This window comes from Oryctolagus cuniculus, chromosome 17 (assembly GCF_051225735.1).
Source record: "Oryctolagus cuniculus isolate XC-2025 breed Fujian yellow rabbit chromosome 17, ASM5122573v1, whole genome shotgun sequence".
Lineage (NCBI taxonomy): Eukaryota > Metazoa > Chordata > Mammalia > Lagomorpha > Leporidae > Oryctolagus > Oryctolagus cuniculus.
Window position 1 is genome coordinate 49478583 of NC_142883.1, and position 19117 is coordinate 49497699.

Consider the following 19117-nt stretch of genomic DNA (forward strand, 5'->3'; position numbering starts at 1 on the left):
ATGCAGGGAGTGGGTATTTAGCTAGCAGTTACAATGCCATGTCCCACGTCAGAATGCCCAGGTTCAATTCCCAGATCCACCTGCTGACTCCAGTTTTCCGCCAGTGAAGACTGTGGGAGGTGGTAGCGGTATCTCAAGTAATTGGGTTCCTGCAACCCAATGATTGAGTTACAGCTTCCTAGCACCAGTCTCAGCCAGGCCCAGCCATGAGGACATTCTTTCTCTTTTTCATTCTTTTTCTCTCTGCCTCTCAAAAAATAGTAATAAAAATAATCTAGGCTATTGAACTGATGCACAATCACACTTGATTGTAATTATGAAGGTTTGGGTATTGATTAGGAATAATTAGAACAACTGACTCTGGGTTTCAAAATAGCCTCAAGTCTTAGGACACAGCTTTAATAGGCACTACTTTGCAGCTACTTTACTGTTACTCTCATTTTCCCCCAATCCTGGGAAAAACAGATTATAGACTTAAATTCTAACTAACTGGTCTCGGAAACAAGTATTTACAGACATAGACATTCAATGTTTCTACTCTAGTTACAGCACGAGCCTCCAGGATGTCCAGACCTCCCGTTTCCCGTGTCCTAAGACTCCAACCTGTAGCTAACTATAACACATTCACCAACAGTACTCTTTCTAGTGTATCAAGAATAATACAGGGGTGGTTGCTGTGGCATAGTGAGCTACGCCTCCGCCTGCAGTACAAACATCCCAAAATGAGGGCACCGGTAAGGTAAAAGCCCCGGCTGCTCCTCTTCCAATCCAGCTGTCTGCAATGGTCTGGGAAAGCAGTGGAAGAGAGCCCAAGTGCTTGGGCCCCTGCACCCAGGTGGGAGACCCAGAAGAAGCTCCTGTCTCCTGGCTTTGGATTGGCCCAGCTCTTGTCTTTGTGGCCATTTGGGGAGTGAACCAATGGATGGAAGACCTCTCTCTCTCTGCCTCTGTCTGTTAACTCTACCTCTCAGATAAGTACATAAAATGTTTAAAGGGCGGGGAGAGGGTGCCGTGGCTCACTTGCCTAATCCTCTGCCTGCAGCGCCAGCATCCCAGGTTATAGTCCCAGTCGGGGTGCCAAATTCTGTCCCGGTTGCTCCTCTTCCAGTCCAGCTCTCTGCTGTGGCCCAGGAGTGCAGTGGATGATGGTCCAAGTACTTGGGCACTGCACCCCATGGGAGACCAGGAGGAAGCACTGGGCTCCTGGCTTTGGATCAGCGCATTGCGCCGACCATAGCAGCCATTGGGGGGGGGGGGGGCGGGAACCAGGGGTAACCAATGGAAAAGGAAGACCTTTCTCTCTGTCTTGCTCTCTCACTAACTGCCTGTCAAAAAGAAGAAGATGGTTCCATTCTCTCACACTTCAGCTGACTTAATCATCCATGCTCTGGTTCAGTGTTTCAAAACTTCAAGTAACTATTTCTTCACTTGGGTAGTAGTCATATGGTATTTGTTTTGTAAGGACTCTTTAAACTGTATATATTTTACACTGCATGTACTATACATATTCTTTTTTATTTTATTTTTTATTTTTTTTTATTTGACAGGTAGAGTTATAGACAGCAAGAAAGGTCTTCCTTTCGTTGGTTCACTCCAAAATGGCTGCCATGGCCAGTGCACTGCACCGAACCGAAGCCAGGAGCCGGGTGCTTCCTCCCGGTCTCCCACACGGGTGCAAGGACCCAAGCACTTGGGTCATCCTCCGCTGCCCTCCCGGGCCACAGCAGAGAGTTGGACTGGAAGAGGAGCAATCAGGACTAGAACATGGGGTGGCGGTGTCACAGGCGGAGGATTAGCCAAGTGAGCCACGGTGCCTGCCAAAAATTTAATTATTTGAGAGATAGCATAACAGACAGTGAAAGGAAAAGAGAGAGAAAGGTCTTCCTTCTGCTGGTTCACTCCCCAATTGGCCGTAATGGCCAGAGCTGCACTAATCCGAAGCCAGGAGCCAGGAGTTTCCTCTGGGTCTCCCACCTGGGAACAAGGCCCCAAGGACTTGGCCATCTTCCACTGCTCTCCCAGGCCATAGCAGACAGGTGGCTCATAAGTGGAGCAGCCAGGTCTTGAACCAGCACCCATATGAGATGCTGACGCTTCAGGCCAGGGCATTAACCTGCTGCGCCACAGCGCCGCACCCACATAGGCTGATTTTCAAGAAGAGTGACCAATCATTCAATGGGGAGAGGATACTTTCTCAAAAAAACAATGCTGTGAAAACTGGATATTCACAAGCAAAAGAATGAAGCTAGAATCTTAAACTAGCTCCAAAATTAAACTCAAAATGGATCAAAGACCTAAACCTAAAAGCAAAACTATAAAACTCTTAGAAAAAAACGTGGCAGAGGGGTGGGGGTGGGGTGGGGCCACCTTTACGACATTGGATTCAGCACGTCCTTACACCATGTCCAAAACACAGGCAACAACATGGAACAGCACATAAATGGAAGCCAGGCATCCTCCCAACTCCGTGTGCAGCAGATCCTACCCTCAAGCCTTTGATGCAGCCCACACCCAAGCCAGCACCACTAATACTAACTATGAACTAGAGATTCTCATGGCACATACTCAGCAGCAGTGCCGCTGCAGTGCCGACATCCCATATGGGCACCAGTTCGAGTCCTGGCTGCTCCTCTTCCGATCCGGCTCTCTGCTATGGCCTGGGAAGGCAGTGGAAGATGGCCCCAAGTCCTTGGGCCCTGCACCCGCACGGGAGACCAGAAGCACCTGGCTCCTGCCTTCAGATCAGTGCAGTGTGCTGGCCACAGTGGCCATTGGGGGGTGAACCAACGGAAAAGGCAGACCTTTCTCTCTGTCTCTCTCTCTCACTGTCCACTCTGCCTGTTTAAAAAAAAAAAAAAAAAAAAAAAAGAACAAATTTTTATGGTTAAGGGTCTTAACAACCACTGAAAATAGGGATCCATTCAAATTAAGATTGAGCTATCTCTGGTAACCAATTCATAAACCAATTTCTCACTTTTCAACTTTTTTAAAAAAATGTATTTATTTTCTTTTTTTTTTTTTTTTTTGAAAGACAGAGATCTTCCATCCACTGATTCACACCTAAAACAGCCAGCTGGGCAAGCCCAGCGTCAGAAGCATGGAACTCAATCTGAGTTTCCTCCATGAGTGACAAGAAACCCCCAAGTACTTCATCACCACTGCCCTCCAGGGTATGCATTAGTAGGAAGCTGGATCAGAGGCAGAGTAGCTGGGACTTGAACCTGGAATTCTGACATGGGTTTCGGGCATCCTAGGTAAGGCCTTAACCTCTAGCCAGACACATGCCCCTCACAACTTAATTTTAACTGTGCTGCCTAGTGTGCAGCCATTTAGGCTTTTTATAGGTATGATGTTTATGTTGGTTCTTTTCAAAAATATGTTACTACTTATTTATATCAATAAATTTTTCTTATTTTATTTATTTGAAAGTCAGAGTTACACAGAGAGAGGAGAAGCAGAGAGAAAGAGAGAGGTCTTCCATCCGATGGTTCACTCCCCAACTGGCCGCAACGGCCAAAGCTGCGCCGATCTGAAGCCAGGAGCCAGGAGCTTCCTCCCAGTCTCCCATGTGGGTGCAGGGGCCCAAGGACTTGGGTCATCTTCCACTGCTCTCCCAGGCCACAACAGAGAGCTGGATTGGAAGAAGAGCTGCTGGGACCAGAACCGGCACCCATACAGGATGGGCGCTTCAGGCCAGGGCATTAACCCATTGAGCCACAGCACCGGTCTCATCAGTAAACTTCTTAAAGCTAAAAAAAAAAAATAAAGTTAACAGTTTCCCCTAAAAAAGGACTAAAACACCAACAAAAAGTTCTAATGGAATTATACCAAATAGTGAGAACTTCCCTGGTGACATTCCATGACTCATTAGCAGAAAGCTTAAGTATTACACCCTTTGAATGCAAAGAGGAAAGCCAGGTTACCCATAGCAATGAGTTAGATCTCATACATGTAAAAACCTTTATAGTTAAAAAAGTACTTCATGGAAGTATCTAATAATATAACACCATCTATGGTATGAGGCAAAAGGTCATATTTGGAGGCAGCAACAATGCAAACCCTACATGATCACAATGGATTCTTTTTTTTTTTCTTTAAAGATTATTTATTTGCAAATCAGTGTTGGGGGGTGGGGGAGGGTAGAGAGAGTGGGGTCAGCATTGAGGCTCGGAGGGTTAAGCCACTGGCATTCTACCTGGGAACTCCAACTACTCCCCTTTCTAATCCAGCTCCCAGCTAATGTGCCTGGGAAGCAGTAGATGCCCACCCATTTACTTGAGTCCTTGCCACCTATACAGGAAACCCCAATGCAGCTCCTGGTTCCTGGCTTTGGTTAATGGAGCCATTTGGGGCGTGAACCAGTAGATGAAAGAGCCCTTTCTCTGGCTCGCTTGCTTGTGCTCTCTTTCTCTCCCCATCTCACTCACTCTGTTTTTCAAAGAAAGAAATAAGTAGATCTTTAAAATAAATAAATAAAAGTTCCAGATAGTATTGAAAACATAGTAAAAAGAGGCATTTTAACACAATGATAGTGGGATATAATTAGCAAAAGCTTTCTAGATAGAAAGTAGTGATGTGTATAAGAATCTCAAAAAAATGTTTATCTTCCTTGTCATGATCAATCCTAGAAGTTTATCCTGAGAAAAAGACTGCATACAAACATAATTCATAGGTAAAATGCACAAAAGCATTGGCTTTAACTTAAATATTTTATAAAACAACCTGAAAATCAAAATATGGAGAATATTATAGTACTACTATATGAAAGAATGCTGTAATATTTAAAATACTTTGAGGGGCTGGCGCTGTGTCGCAGTGGGTTAATGCCCTGGCCTGAAGCACCAGCATCCCATATGGGCACCGGTTCTAGTCCCGGCTGCCCTTCATCCAATCCAGTTCTCTGCTATGGCCTGGGAAAGCAGTAGAAGATGGTCCAAGTGCTTGGGCCCTTGCACCCGCGTGGGAGACCCAGAAGAAGCTCCTGGTTCCTGGCTTTGGATCGGCATAGCTCCAGCCATTGCAGCCATCTGAGGAGTGAACCATCGGACGGAAGACCTCTCTCTCTCTGCCTCTCCTCTCTCTGTGTAACTCTGACTTTCAAATAAATAAATAAATATTTAAAAAATACTTTGAAAGGGAATTTCAATATGTGAAAATATCTACAACTTCTTAAAAATAAAATATTGCAAACATATTTAACTCTTAAAAAACATGTACTTATTAAAACAAAATGAAAAAAATTTTGGCCTTATCCTCTATTCTGTCTTAAAATTCAAGAAGCCAATAGGAATATGTATATTTACCCCCAGTCCCTCTAAGAACTTAAGTAAGGGGCCAACCTTGTGGCCCAGCAAGTAAAGCCACTGCTTGCATCCCATATCAGAGTATTGGTTCAAGTCCTGAGTCATGGCTACTCTGCTTCCAATCCAGCTTCCTGCTCATGCACCTGGGAAGGCAGCAGAAGATGGCCCAAGTGCTTGGACCCATGCTACCCATGTAGGAGACTGGAATGGAGCTCCTGGTTCCTGGCTCTCTGGCCTGGCCCACACCTGGCTGTTGCAGTCATTTGGGGAGTGAACCAGTAGACAGAAGATCTCTTTCTCACTGTCTCTCTCTGTGTGTCACTCTGTCTTTCAAATAATAAATCTTTAAAAAAAAAAAAAAAAGACTTAAAAAAAAAAAAACTTAAGTAAAGCAACTGTTTAAAATAACTTTCTCAGAGACTACGTAGATTGCCTGTGTGCAGAAAGATGAAAACAGATGAAGGATGTGAACTGAGATAGCAGAGCAGAGGGAGCAGAAGAGTGGATACTCACAGAGGGGATGCGGCGAAGGAGGAAGGCTAATCTTCTGGGCAGAACCCCAGAGAGGCGCAGGTTCAGTGACCGCTGTGCGAGGAAGGTCAGTAGTGACAAGAGGGACTGAAAACATCTGTCATAGCAAGAAGTCGACAGAGAATTTCTAAAGTTGATAAACCAAAAAATAAACACTGTAAGCATATTATTTAGAAGCATGGAGTTAAGCCCCCAGGAGATCTGAACCAAAAAGGTTTTCAAAGGCAGTTGCCTCAGGGGAACGGGGCCTGTCACTACTCTGTCTTGAATTACTGATTGCTTTCATTTGATTTTTTTTTTTTTAGCTTTTTACAGAGAAAGTATCAATTTTTAAGGCTTTATTCTTTTTTATTTTATACTTTGTTCATTTTCCTGCAATACACAACACAATCCTACATTTTACTTCCTTCCCACTAAGAAAGGGGTGTATCTCTCTTGGCAGTGTTTTTCAACTTGAAGTCATGCAGTCATGAAATACATCTAGTGGGATATAACCTCATTTTTTTTCCTAAAAGAATAACAAATATAAAACAGGTTGGTAAAGCTATCATTTCAGTTATGAATGTTTTATTTAAATGTGTGTACTTGGGTATTATGTAAAATATCTTTCTATTGTCTCTTCTCAACCTAGCATCCAGAGGTGATACCATGAAATGTGAATTCAGATCATGTCGCTTTTCCAATGGCTTCCAGTCGTCACTGAGGGTGAAAACCTGTGAGGTCCCTCAGAATTAACCAGCATGCCTCTCTAACCTTCAGCTAACTGCTCTGTTATCTTCCTCCAACATTCAAATCCATCCCCACTTCAGGGACTTCATACTTGCTGCACCCTCTGCAGGACTCACACTCACTCCCAACCTAATTCTTGGGACAAATGTCATCCTATTTTAAATTATAACCCTCACAATTGTATACATTCCCTATTGTATCCTCCTTCTCTGCTTTATTTTCCACATTCTACTCTACAGCTTTGCATTAATTCTATTTCTCTCCCCTACCCCAACTAGAATGCAAACTCAAAATGAGCAAGGGTCTTCATTTGTTTACTGATGTCGTCCCAGGGTCCATGCTGCTCTCTGGCAGCAAGCAGTAGCTGAATTAACAGATTTGTTTAAAATACATACTATCTTAGGAAGAAGCTACATTAAGAAATCCTGTTAGCAATGTTAATTGATGAAGATAAGCTACAACTTAGACTCTGGAACTATAAATGCCAGCTATTCACAATACTGAAGAAGTTGCTGGCATACTCATGTATTACTGAAATATTAACATCAATAACATAAAGAATGCTTGTATCTCAGCCATTGCTTAAAAAATAAGAACAAATTAATGGAAGACCCTGTTCTAAACAGCTAAGACACCTTAAAGTGCAAAAGTCGTATACCTTTTTGATAAGTCACAGTGAAAGTCTCACTGTTAGCATCACAACTTATACACATTCACAATTTCCACTATGTTCTTGAACCCTCAATGAAGAACCGAGGCACACCAGGATCACCTTCATTTTGTCAGAATAAAACAAAGAGCAAACTGAAATTCGGGAAAAATCATATAGCAGATCTTTTTATTGTAATACACATGGATGGCGGAGAATCTGACAGTTATGAATGATCTAAACGAATCTTTTGTACTCTACCTTCTAACTCATTGAATCAAAAAGGCTTCAATAGATTTTCAACAATTAAGAGAAAAAAAAGTCAATGAAAAATTCTACCTCATACACAAAAGCACACATGGGCAAAGCACCTTTCTGTATAAAAGAAGTTTATCCAACTGCAAAAAGAAGTATCTTTAAGGCTGCAAATGCGTAACAGCTTTTCCCTCTCATGCCATTAATAAACACATTTTACTAATCACTCATTTTGTGTTTTTGGAGAATAAAATATGACAATCAGTTGCTTTGCAAGTGTTATCCAGCCTCTCAAAAACCATGTGGTTTTACCTGTTTTTACCACAAGAAGTAAAGGCTTTTTAATAAAGCAGGAAGTAAAATGAGGCAAGTTGAAAGAGCAGGTCACAGAAATGATCAAATAAAAGTAATGAAGTACTGAAGTCACTGACAAAATGAAAACCACTATATATATATATATATATATATATAGGAAGTAGTAGACCTGATTGGATGAAAACAAATTTATGAAATGAAAGACAATCTCAAGTAAATTACACAGAGCACAGCAGAAAAGAACAAAGGAAGCGCTTAGAAAAATAATGAAGTGGAAGACAGGAAATGCAGATTAACAATCATAAAACTGATGTTTCTTGAGGAAAGAAAAATAAAAATGGAAACACATTAAAGGATACATAAGAAAATATTCCTAAATCCACATTTTGGAAAGGCTTACCATGTAACAGGAAAATGTAATAGAGAATTCACACCAAGATCGAGATATATCCTGATGAAGTTACTTAACTTCAAGGATAAAGAAAGAATCCTACCAATACCCAGGCAGAAGTAGGTCACCTACAAAGGGAAAAAAACAGTCAGGCTGGCCCCAGACGTCTCTAGAGTAATCCTAGATGCCAGAAGGTAACAGAATTGTGTCTACTGGGTACGAAGGGAAAGGGAGATGCATGAAAAATTCTGTGACCAGCCAAAATATCATTTCATTTGTGAAAGCCACTTATTGACATTCTCAAAAATAAGAATTCTGAATACAGCATTCAAATATAATCACTCCTGGAAAATCTACTTGATAAACACGATAGGTGTAAATATATTTTAAAGGTACAGCTTTATAATAACCAAAGAACTACAAACTACCATATCTCATCTATTCTAACGTACACTTTTTCTCCATGTTAATATATCTGAAATCAGCATGCATATTACAATTGATGATATTTCGGTTTCTTTGACAGCATTTAACCATATCAGTGGTACACAAAATAATGAAGCATACAAGTCAATGGTACCTGAGACACAATGAAAAATGGTATGCAACTTCAAAAAAAAAAAAAAAAAGCACAAATAAGGAAAACAAACTATGTATTTTTAAAGGAAAGGAAAACCAAGCAAAAAGGCAACAAGAACAAAAAAAACTAATATTACAGAAGCAAAACCAAATATGCAACATTAATGGGCATGAGTAAAGGCATCTCAAATTGGGTCTAAAAGACTAACCTTGATCCAACTACATGGGGTCTACATGAGACAAACCTAAAATAGAGACTTTGAAAAGTTAAAAGTAAAAGGTTAGACAAAAGCATACCAGGCAAGTACAAATACCCTTAATAACCAATTGAATTCAAAGCAAAAGAATATTAAAGAGGGAAAAAGAGGGTCACTTTTTTAAATGATCAAGATTACAATCTATAAAACAGACACAATGTTTATAAAACTATATACAGTTGAAGTAAAAGCTTTAAAGAAATATAAGAAAAACTACTGAGCAGAAATAAGAGTAATGAAAGGCAATCACCATTTCAATCCTGAAAGATCAAGCAAAACAATAAAAAAGGGCTGAACCTATGATGGGATAAGATCAAGTCTCTGGAACATTACAAACCTGATCATCTATTCAGGCAATTAACACTTCAAAACTTCAAGAAAGGAGAAAGAGTTCAGACCACAATCTGGCAATGATGGCATTAAAGCACTCCCTTTACTGTGACAGACTCGATGACTCATGTAATCTTTCTCCATAAATCACCCCAAAGTTGGAAACAAAAAACAATAGTTATCTGGAAAGTAACAATTACAAAAAGCTACCTATACAGAAATGCTTGTTGTACAAATAAAGCTATGCTCAGAGGAAGAGAGATCCACAGCCTAAATACTTCAACTGATCGAGAATTAAAATAAACATGAGGCCTCTGCCTACAGTGCCAGCATCCAAGCTGGGCGCCAATTCGAGTCCTGACTGCTCCACTTTTGATCCTGCTCCCTGCTAATGCATCTGAGAAAAGCAGCTAAAAATGGCCCACATCCTTGGGCCCCTGTAACCACCCGGGAGACACGAAAGATGCTCCTGGCTCCTGGCTTTGGCCTGACCCAGCCTTGGCCATTCTCTTGGAAAGTGAACCAGTGAACAAAAGATCTCTCTCCTATCCTCTCTGTACCTCTGCCTTTCAAATAAATCTTTAAAAAAAATTAAATTAAAAGTACTAAGCATTCAACTCAATGTTAGAGAAAAAAAAAGACTGTGGAAATTTTTTAAATCTACAAGTTACTCAATTAAAAGACAGAAGCCAGTAGAACTAATTCTAAAGTGTAGGAGTTGCATTTTGATAGGAGGAGGAAATGACAAGGTAAACTATTTGCTGGATTTTAAAAAAATAATATAAAATGAAAGGCTGAAAAAGGAGGAATAAGATGATACAGTGGAAATCATAACAAGTATGAAGTAAGTTTCTAGTAAATCTTAAGCTACTAGGTTTTCAAATGTGGATGCATGGTCAAATGCAATCAAGTAGAATTAGAAAACAAACACCTCAATAACCTACAAGAGCTGAACAAGTGGTTACCCAGAGTTATCTTCCCAACCACCTCAAATACCAGTCTCAGACACTTCCGTCGCAAGTAAAACTCCTAAGGTAATTCTTTTACTGAATTGTCTTGGGGCACAGGTGTTTGGCACAGCAGTTAAGATGCCACTTGAGATGTCCACATTCCATCAAAGTGCCCGGTTCATGTCCTGTCTCTTCCACTTCCTACCCAGCTTCCTATTGGAAGGTACCCTGGAAAACAGCAGATGATGGATCAATATTTAAGTCCCTGCCACTCACTTGGGAGACCCAGATGGACTTCTGGGCTCCTGACTTCAGCCCAGCCCAGTCCTGACAGTTGCTAACATTTGAGGAGTGAACCAGTAAGAGGATCTGTGTATGAGTGTGTGAGAGTTAAAGTGTGTGTGTGTGTGTGTGTGTGTGTCCCCATCCATCCATCTTTTTTGTCTTTCGAATAAAATGAAAGTATATTTTAAAAATTGTTTTAAAAAATGTAAACAGAAGCAGGTATTTGGCCTAGCAGTTAAACTGCCATTTGGGCCACCAAAATCCGTTATCAGGTTTTCAGCTCCACTACTGAGAGGCAGCACGGGATAACTCAAAAACTTGAGTCCCTGCCACTTACACAGGAGATCCCCAGGGGTAGGGGTAGAGAGGAAATGAGTCCTAGGTTCTTGGCTTCCACCTGCAGGCATTTGGGGAATGAGCCAGTGGGTAGATCTCTCCTTTCTCTTCCTGTGCTCTCTCTCTCGCCTCTTATGTTTCCTCCTTTAAAATAAAAACTATATTTTTAAAATTGTAAATGCAAATAAACAACTTATAAGATTGGAAAGAGAGAGGCCAGTGCTGTGGCACAGTGAGTTAAGCCACCACTTACAAGGCCAGCATCCTCATATAAGAGTGCTGGTTCCAATCCCGGCTGTTCCACTCCTGATCCACCTCCCTACTAATGCACCTGGGAAAGCAGGGAATGATGGTCCAAGTACTTGGGTCCCTGCTACCTTTGTGAAAGATGTAAATGGAGTTCTGGGCTCAGCATGGCCCAGCCCTGGCTGTTTTAGATGGAAATCTCTCCTCCTCTCTCTGACATTATGCCTTTCAAATTAATCAACCAATCGTAAACAAAAGCAAAAAATGTAAAAAGTGTTTATCAATTGGAGACAGAATAAGCAAAGATACAATCCAACAAGCACTAGATAGTAATGTTAACTTATAAAATTTCTAAAGAACACAATTTGCACCATTAAAACTTATTTCTCATCCTTTAAATTAAATACCACTTCTAGGAATTTATTCTACAGAAGCACTAACATGACTGAGAAAATTACAACTTAACTCCTCTTAAAGCACCACACTTCTAATTTTTGATGTTACATTTGCACATAGTAAATTACTTGCTCCTCTTTCATAGTTGCCTACCTGTTTTACTTTCTGAAAGATTTCTTCAGTTTTATCTTCCAACACACCACACCCTCTTGGATTTTTAAATTATTTTCAAGAGCTCCTTTCCTTTTTACAGAATCCTGTTCCTGTTTACAATTTTACTCTTCTCTTTAACCTAAATTTTCTTAATGTTTTCTTCGCCCTGTCTGAGTATATTTCCTTCTGGTTATTTTATACCTCTACTGGTTTCTTTTATGTAAGGAAGTTTTCTTTTCCTTATCTGATAAAACTTAATTGTCCGTATTTAAGAGTAGAGAACTAAAAAACAGAGGGCCTGGAATCTGAGTGCCTGAGCAGGACCTGAGAACTAAGCATTTCACTATTACAGAGTGGGTGAAAAAGAATTCTCAACATAGCTTCAACTTGTACTTCTGTGAGTGACACCTAGCATCTGATGTTTTTCAAAGCAATCTTTAATTTTCTATAGACTGTTCATGCCCTCATCCATTTTTCTATTGGGTCCTTGGCCTCATTTACTTTAGACAGAAATAATAGGTTCTCATGTTCCACATGTAAATAACTGGAAGGGAGGAGGCGGTAGGCTCCAAACAGGGAAGAAAAAAAAAAGATAAAGAAATGGAAAGGTGGGGACAGCTCTGTTGGGTAGCAAGTAATGCTATCACCTACTGCGACAGCATCCCATATGGGTGCTAGTTCATGCCTTGGCTGCTCCACTTCAGATCCAGCTTTCTTCTAATGCACCGGGGAAAACAATGAAAGATGGCCCAAGTACCTGCTGCCAAACCAAGTTGCCAGGAGCCAAAGAAGACACTCCTAGCTCCTGGCTTTGGATTGGCCCAGTTCTAGCTTTTGTGGCCATCTGGGGAGTGAACCATTGGAAGGAAGATCTCCCTCTGTGTGTGTGTGTGTGTGTATAACTCTGCCTTTCAAGTGAATAAAGGGACCGGCACTGTTGCATAGTGGGTGAAGCTGCCGCCTGCAGTGCTGGCATCCCATATGGGCGCCCAGTTCGAGTTCCGCATGCTCCACTTCTGATCCAGCTCTCTGCTATGGCCTAGGAAAGCAGTAGAAGATGGTCCAAGTGCTTGGGCCCCGGTACCTGCATGGGAGACCTGAAGGAAGCTCCTGGCTCCTGGCTTTGGATCAGTGCCTCTCTCTGACTGTTGCAGCCATCTGGGGAGTGAACCAACAGATATAAGACCTCTCTCTCTCTCTCTGTAACTCTGCCTTTCAAATAAATAAATAAATCTTCAAGTGAATAAATAAATATTGGGGGGAAAAAAAGAAGGAAGGGAGGAAGGGAGAGAAGACAGAAGGAAGGAAGGAAATGGAAAGGCTGGGTACCTGGTTAGATTGGGTTACATTGTGTATGAGTATATTGCACTACACCTCCTAAAAATGTACAAAGTATTTCATGTTCATCCAAAAATTTTTTATTAAAAAGAAAACAAAACAAAACAAAACAAAACAGATCCCCTATTAGAGTGCCTGGCTGAAGTCCCAGCTCTTCTGCTTCTTATTCAGCTTCCTGCTAATGTGACCCTGGGAGGCTTGAGGGACCAGCACTGTGGCGAAGCAGGTAAAGCCACCACCTACAGTGCCAGCATTCCATGTGAGTCCCGGATGCTCCACTTCCAATCTAGCTCTCTACTATGGCCTGGCAAATTAGTAGAAGATGGCCAAGTCCTTGGGCCCCTTGGGCATGGGAGACCCAGAAGAAGCTCCCGACTCCTTGGCTTTTTGGTGCAGCTCCAGCCATTGCTGCCATCTAAGGCGTGAACCAGCAGATAAAAGACTTCTCTCTCTTTGCCTCTCTGAAACTCTGCCTTTCAAATAAATAAACGAATCTTAAAAAAAAAAAAAAAAAAATGGCCGGCGCCGCGGCTCACTAGGCTAATCCTCCACCTAGCGGCGCCGGCACACCGGGTTCTAGTCCCAGTTGGGGCGCCGGATTCTGTCCCGGTTGCCCCTCTTCCATGCCAGCCCTCTGCTGTGGCCAGGGAGTGCAGTGGAGGATGGCCCAGGTACTTGGGCCCTGTACCCCATGGGAGACCAGGAAAAGCACCTGGCTCCTGGCTCCTGCCATCGGATCGCCGCGGCGGCCATTGGAGGGTGAACCAATGGCAAAGGAAGACCTTTCTCTCTGTCTCTCTCACAATTTACACTTCTGAAATTACCATAAAGAGTATATATTGTGTTAATCCCCACCTACTAGACTTTAAGTCAAACTTAAAGATTTTGTGTACAGGGGCCGGCACTGTGGCATGGCAGGTAAAGCCGCCACCTGCAGCGCTGGCATCCCATATGGGTGCCGGTTCAAGTCCCAGCTGCTCCATTTTCCGACCCAGCTCTCTGCTATGGCCTGGGAAAACAGTAAAAGATGGCCCAAGGCCTTGGGCCCCTGTACCTGCGTGAGAGACTTGGAAGAAGCTCCTGGCTTCAGATTGGCATAGCTCCAGCCATTGCAGCCATTTGGGGAATGAACCAATGGATGGAAGACCCCTCTCTCTCTCTCTGCCTCTCCTTCTGTCTGTGTAACTCTTTCAAATAAACAAATCAATCTTAAAAAAAAAAAGATTTTGTGTATCAGTTCTGTTGATGTCATTTACTAGATGTGCTTTACTAATATTTCCTATACAAATGCATAACAGGATAGCCTATTAAATAAATTTAATGTTTATTCAAATAAAAAGTTTAAAAAAAAAGAAAGAATTTCTTTATACTGTTGGTTTTCCAACATAGCTTATTTCTGCTTCACTCTTACCTTTTTCTCTTTCTCACCCACTTCAAAACTTTTCAAGAACTCACGGTGGGGGGCGGGGAGGGGGGCGCTGGCACTGTGGGAAGGCTGGTTGAAGCACTGTCTGCAGCACAGGCATCCCATGTGAGCCTCGGTGAGTCCCAGCTGCTCCACTTCCTATCCAGCTCCCTACTAATGTGCCTGGAAAGTCAGTGGATGATGGCCCAGTGCTTGGGCCCCTGTACTCATGTGGGAGACCCAGATGGAGCTCTTGGCTCCTGGCTTCAGCCTGGCCCAGCACTGGTCATTGCAGACATTTCGGGACTGAACCAGAGGATGGAAGATCTCTCTCCTGTCTCTTCATTTCTAACTCTGACTTTCAAGTGGATATATAATCTTTTAAAAATATTCATTTTTAAAAAAATAAAGAATTCACAGAAGATGTGATATGGGGGAAGGGGAAGCAGTGCTTTAAAAATTTTATTTGATTTCATTTTATTCTCAACTATGTGTTCTATGGGCAGAAATTACTTTCTCATCTCACAGTGCACATCATTAACTGAAATACACTCACCAACATTTCTATCTTCCATTTTCAATAGCCATCCCAAAATGGTACTTCTTCCACAAAACCTTTTCACTGCAGGTTAAGTCTGTGCCCCAGAAGAAGCTTCTGGCTCCCGGCTTCGGATAAGCGCAGCTCCAGCCATTGAGGACAACTGAGGAGTGAACCAGCGGATGGAAGACCTACCTACCTACCTACCTACCTTCAACATAGCTTATTTCCTTCCTTTCCTTTCCTTCCTTCCTTCCTTTCTCTCCCTCTCTGCCTCTCCTTCTCTCTCTGTGTAATTCTTTCAAATAAACAAATAAATTAAAAAAAAATTGCAATCACAACACTTACACGGATGTATGATTTCTCTGCTACTTCTATCCTAACCCACTTATTAAAGGAATTCTATTTTCTGTCACACAAAAATGACAGTTTTGCTAAAGGAACTTTTACCCACATATTAAAGAAAATCAAACACCTTTAAAACCATAACACACAAAACTAAATGTTTCTGATTAGATGTATGGAAATCTTGTCTTTCCGGGATGTGCTTTGAGTTGTACTCTGTGTGAACAGCACCTGTGGTAGTCAACATCTTTGCAAAGAAAACATGATATCATTGGTAATTACTGACTGATCCATCTGGCTTGAGGTTAAAGCCAGTATTTCCAGTGTATTACTCACAAGAGGGAAAGAAAGAAACCTGTCGTGTAAATCATATTCTAACTTTATAAATAAACATTAAAAACTTAACGAGTTCATGTACAAAACTGTTTATAGCTGACTGCATAAGTGATCAGTTGTGATTAAGTGATTAATATCAATATTATGTTCTGTAATTACCCCTTTGCAGAACTGACTGATTTAATACTCAAAAATATACTGTAAGGTAAACAGTAAAATTCTCCACAGTTCTAACCTGTTGTCTACATCTGCGTCCAGGCACTGTGGATGTCCTGTCCTTGTTCCTAGACAACTCTGCCAAACAGGGTAGTAAGCAGATCCTGTCTTGTTTTCCCCAAAGACACTGCTCCAGAAACTTCCCCCTCTGCTAAATTCAATCCCAATAACAAACAAGCTAACACTCCTCCAATCTTCACAAAAACAAAAATGAAGACCACACCACTTCCAAATGCTGTCCTATTTCTTTTTTTAAAACTATTATTTTATGTATTTTATTTTTGAAAGGCAGTTAGAGGGAGAAGGAGAGAGAGAGGTAGAGAAGGAAGTGGGAGGGGGAGAGAGGGAGAGGGGAGGAGAAAGGGAGAGAGGCAGAGGGGAGGGGGAGGGGGAGATGGGTCTTCCATCTGCTGCTTCACTCCCCAAACAGCCAGGGCTGGGCCAGATAGCTTCATCCAGGTCTCCCACATAGGTGCAGGGGTCCAAGACTTGGGCCATGTTCTACTGCTTTCCCAGGCACATTAGCAGGGAGCTGGATTGGAAGTGGAACAGCCCAGATGAGTTGCAGACAGAGGCTTAACCCACTATGACACAGTGCAGCCCCTGTTCTATTTCTCTTATAGCACAACTTTAAAGAGGTATCTCCATTCCCAACCTCCGCTTTCTTTCTCAAGCTCACACCACTGCACAGAATTGCCCTTCTATTGGTCACCTATCAGTCCTTATCTTACCTGAGCTTTTGTTTGACACAGCTGATCTCCCTATGGCCTTAAAACTTTCTTCACTTGGATCACAAGTCACCACATGGTGACTTTCTTTTAACCTTACAGACTACTCCCCCTCATACTCTGTCACTAGTTTCTGGTAATTTCTGTCTTCATAATGTCAATGTACCCAAGAATTAGTTCCTAAGCTCCTTCTCTTTGTCTACATTTCTCCCCTTATTGATAACATTCAACCTTGCAGTTTACACATAATCTACATACTAACAATTTCTCAACTTGTGTCTCTAATCCAAACCTCCCTCTTTACTGAATTCCAAATCAAACACAATAAGCTGCCTGTTTGACTTTCCTGCTTCAGTGTCTAATAGGCAATTCGAATTGACCATATTCAAAACCATGCCTCTGCTCACTTATCCTCCTTGTCCTGCAGGCTTTTCCATCTCAGTTAATGTCAACCCCATCCTCTTGGTTTCTCAGGTTCTACATCATGCATCCTTGACACACACTCACAGACTACTCCTCAAAAATTCTGGTCCCCTACAAATCGTGACAACTATATTTAAAAAAAATAATATCCAAGAATTCAACCACTTACCCACACCACCATCCTGCTACAAGCCAATACTCTGTCTCACCTGACTGCCCCTGCAGTCTCTATTCTCAGCAGGTCCAGAATGATCCCGTTTAAATGTATATCAGATTATGTCGCCTCTGTATTGAGAAACCTGCAACAATCCATCTCATCTGGAGTTTGTTGTTTTTTTTTTTAATTTACTTGACAGAGTTAGACAGTGAGAGCGAGAGCAAGAGCGAGAGCGAGAGAGAGAAGGAAAGGTCTTCCTTCTGTGGGTTCACCACCCCCCAAATGGCCACTACAGCCGGTACGCGCCAATCCGAACCCAGGAGCCAGGTGCTTCCTCCTGGTCTCCCATGTGGGTGTAGGGCCCAAGACTTGGGCCATCCTCCACTGCACTCCTGGGCCACAGCAGAGAGCTGGACTGGAAGAGGGGCAACTGGGACTAGAACCTGGCGCCCATATGGGATGCCGGCGCCACAGGCGGAGGATTAACCAAGTGAGCCAAGGCACCGGCCCCACATCTGCAGTCCTTAACCATAAAAACCCACACAGGCTCCCCTCCACGCCTTCGCCCAGCTCAGTGCCTCCATGCTTATCCATCTGTGCCTGGAAAGCTCTTCCCCAGACCTCACCCCCAACTTTTCATTCCCTTTCCATACTTTATTTTCTCTTCCTGGCACTCACCACTAACACATCACATTTCTTTTTTTTTTTTTTTTTTTTTTTTTTGACAGGCAGAGTGGACAGTGAGAGAGAGAGACAGAGAGAAAGGGCTTCCTTTGCCGTTGGTTCACCCTCCAATGGCCGCCGCGGCCGGCGCGCTGTGGCCGGCGCACCGCACCGATCCGATGGCAGGAGCCAGGAGCCAGGTGCTTTTCCTGGTCTCCCATGGGGTGCAGGGCCCAAGCACCTGGGCCATCCTCCACTGCACTCCCGGGCCACAGCAGAGGGCTGGCCTGGAAGAGGGGCAACCGGGACAGAATCCGGCGCCCCGACCGGGACTAGAACCCGGTGTGCCGGCGCCGCTAGGCGGAGGATTAGCCTAGTGAGCCGCGGCGCCGGCCCCACTAACACATCACATTTCTAACTTAATTATCTAGTTTATTGTCTGTCTTTCCACACTACATGTAATCTCCAGTCAGCAAGATTTTTATGTTCTTTTCTTTAAAGAACCACTATGTTTACCAAAGTAGGCACTCAAATACCTGTAGAGGGAGAATTAAATTTAAAGACTGAATTTGGTAAATTGGCACTTTTAATTGAATGTGCTGGTGAAAAAAAAAAATTTTTTTTTTTTTGACAGGCAGAGTGGACAGTGAGAGAGACAGAGAGAAAGGTCTTCCTTTGCTGTTGGTTCACCCTCCAGTGGCCGGCGCACCGCGCTGATCTGAAGCCAGGAGCCAGGTGCCTCTCCTGGTCTCCCATGGGGTGCAGGGCCCAAGCACTTGGGCCATCCTCCACTGCACTCCCTGGCCACAGCAGAGAGCTGGCCTGGAAGAGGGGCAACCGGGACAGAATCTGGCGCCCCAACCGGGACTAGAACCGGGTGTGCCGGCGCTGTTAGGTGGAGGATTAGCCTGGTGAGCCGCGGCGCCGGCCCAGTAAAATCATTTTTACATGATCCTATGACTTCAAAACTATAAAACTTTATTATAGAACCAAACCCTCCTTCCCTATAAATGAGGGTGAGAAAATTTATCTACACTTCTTCAAAGCATTTTTCCAGAGGGGCAAAAATATATTAACTGGCAAATATCTCTTCAGTTGCAACACATACAAACTCTAGAGACTAAAGCTCTGATGTTGCTGGAGAAAAATAGCAATAACTACTACAAAAAAAAAAAAAAAAAACAGGCAAACACACACACTGGCACTCCAACAGGTTTCTAAATCACAGCTAAGTCCTTCATTTGTGGAAGGCAGTGCTGAAGT

General features: G+C 42.8%; 1 protein-coding gene across 8 annotated transcripts in view; it reads right to left on the reverse strand.

The window, feature by feature from the left end:
• Nucleotides 1–19117, reverse strand: part of UBE2G1 (ubiquitin conjugating enzyme E2 G1) — a 102024-nt gene that overhangs the window by 48250 nt on the left and 34657 nt on the right. The window contains exons 1-3 of one of the 8 annotated variants that reach the window (XM_070061252.2): nt 8962–9004; nt 8183–8301; nt 5817–5961 (exon numbers count right to left, since the gene is read on the reverse strand). The exons of 5 other annotated variants lie outside the window; for them this stretch is intronic. The gene's annotated coding sequence lies outside the window, so the exon portion shown is untranslated. Of the gene's footprint in view, nt 1–5816; nt 5962–8182; nt 8302–8961; nt 9005–19117 lie in introns of those variants that run through there. 2 more of the 8 variants (XM_070061253.2, XM_070061250.2) reach the window with 2 other exon arrangements.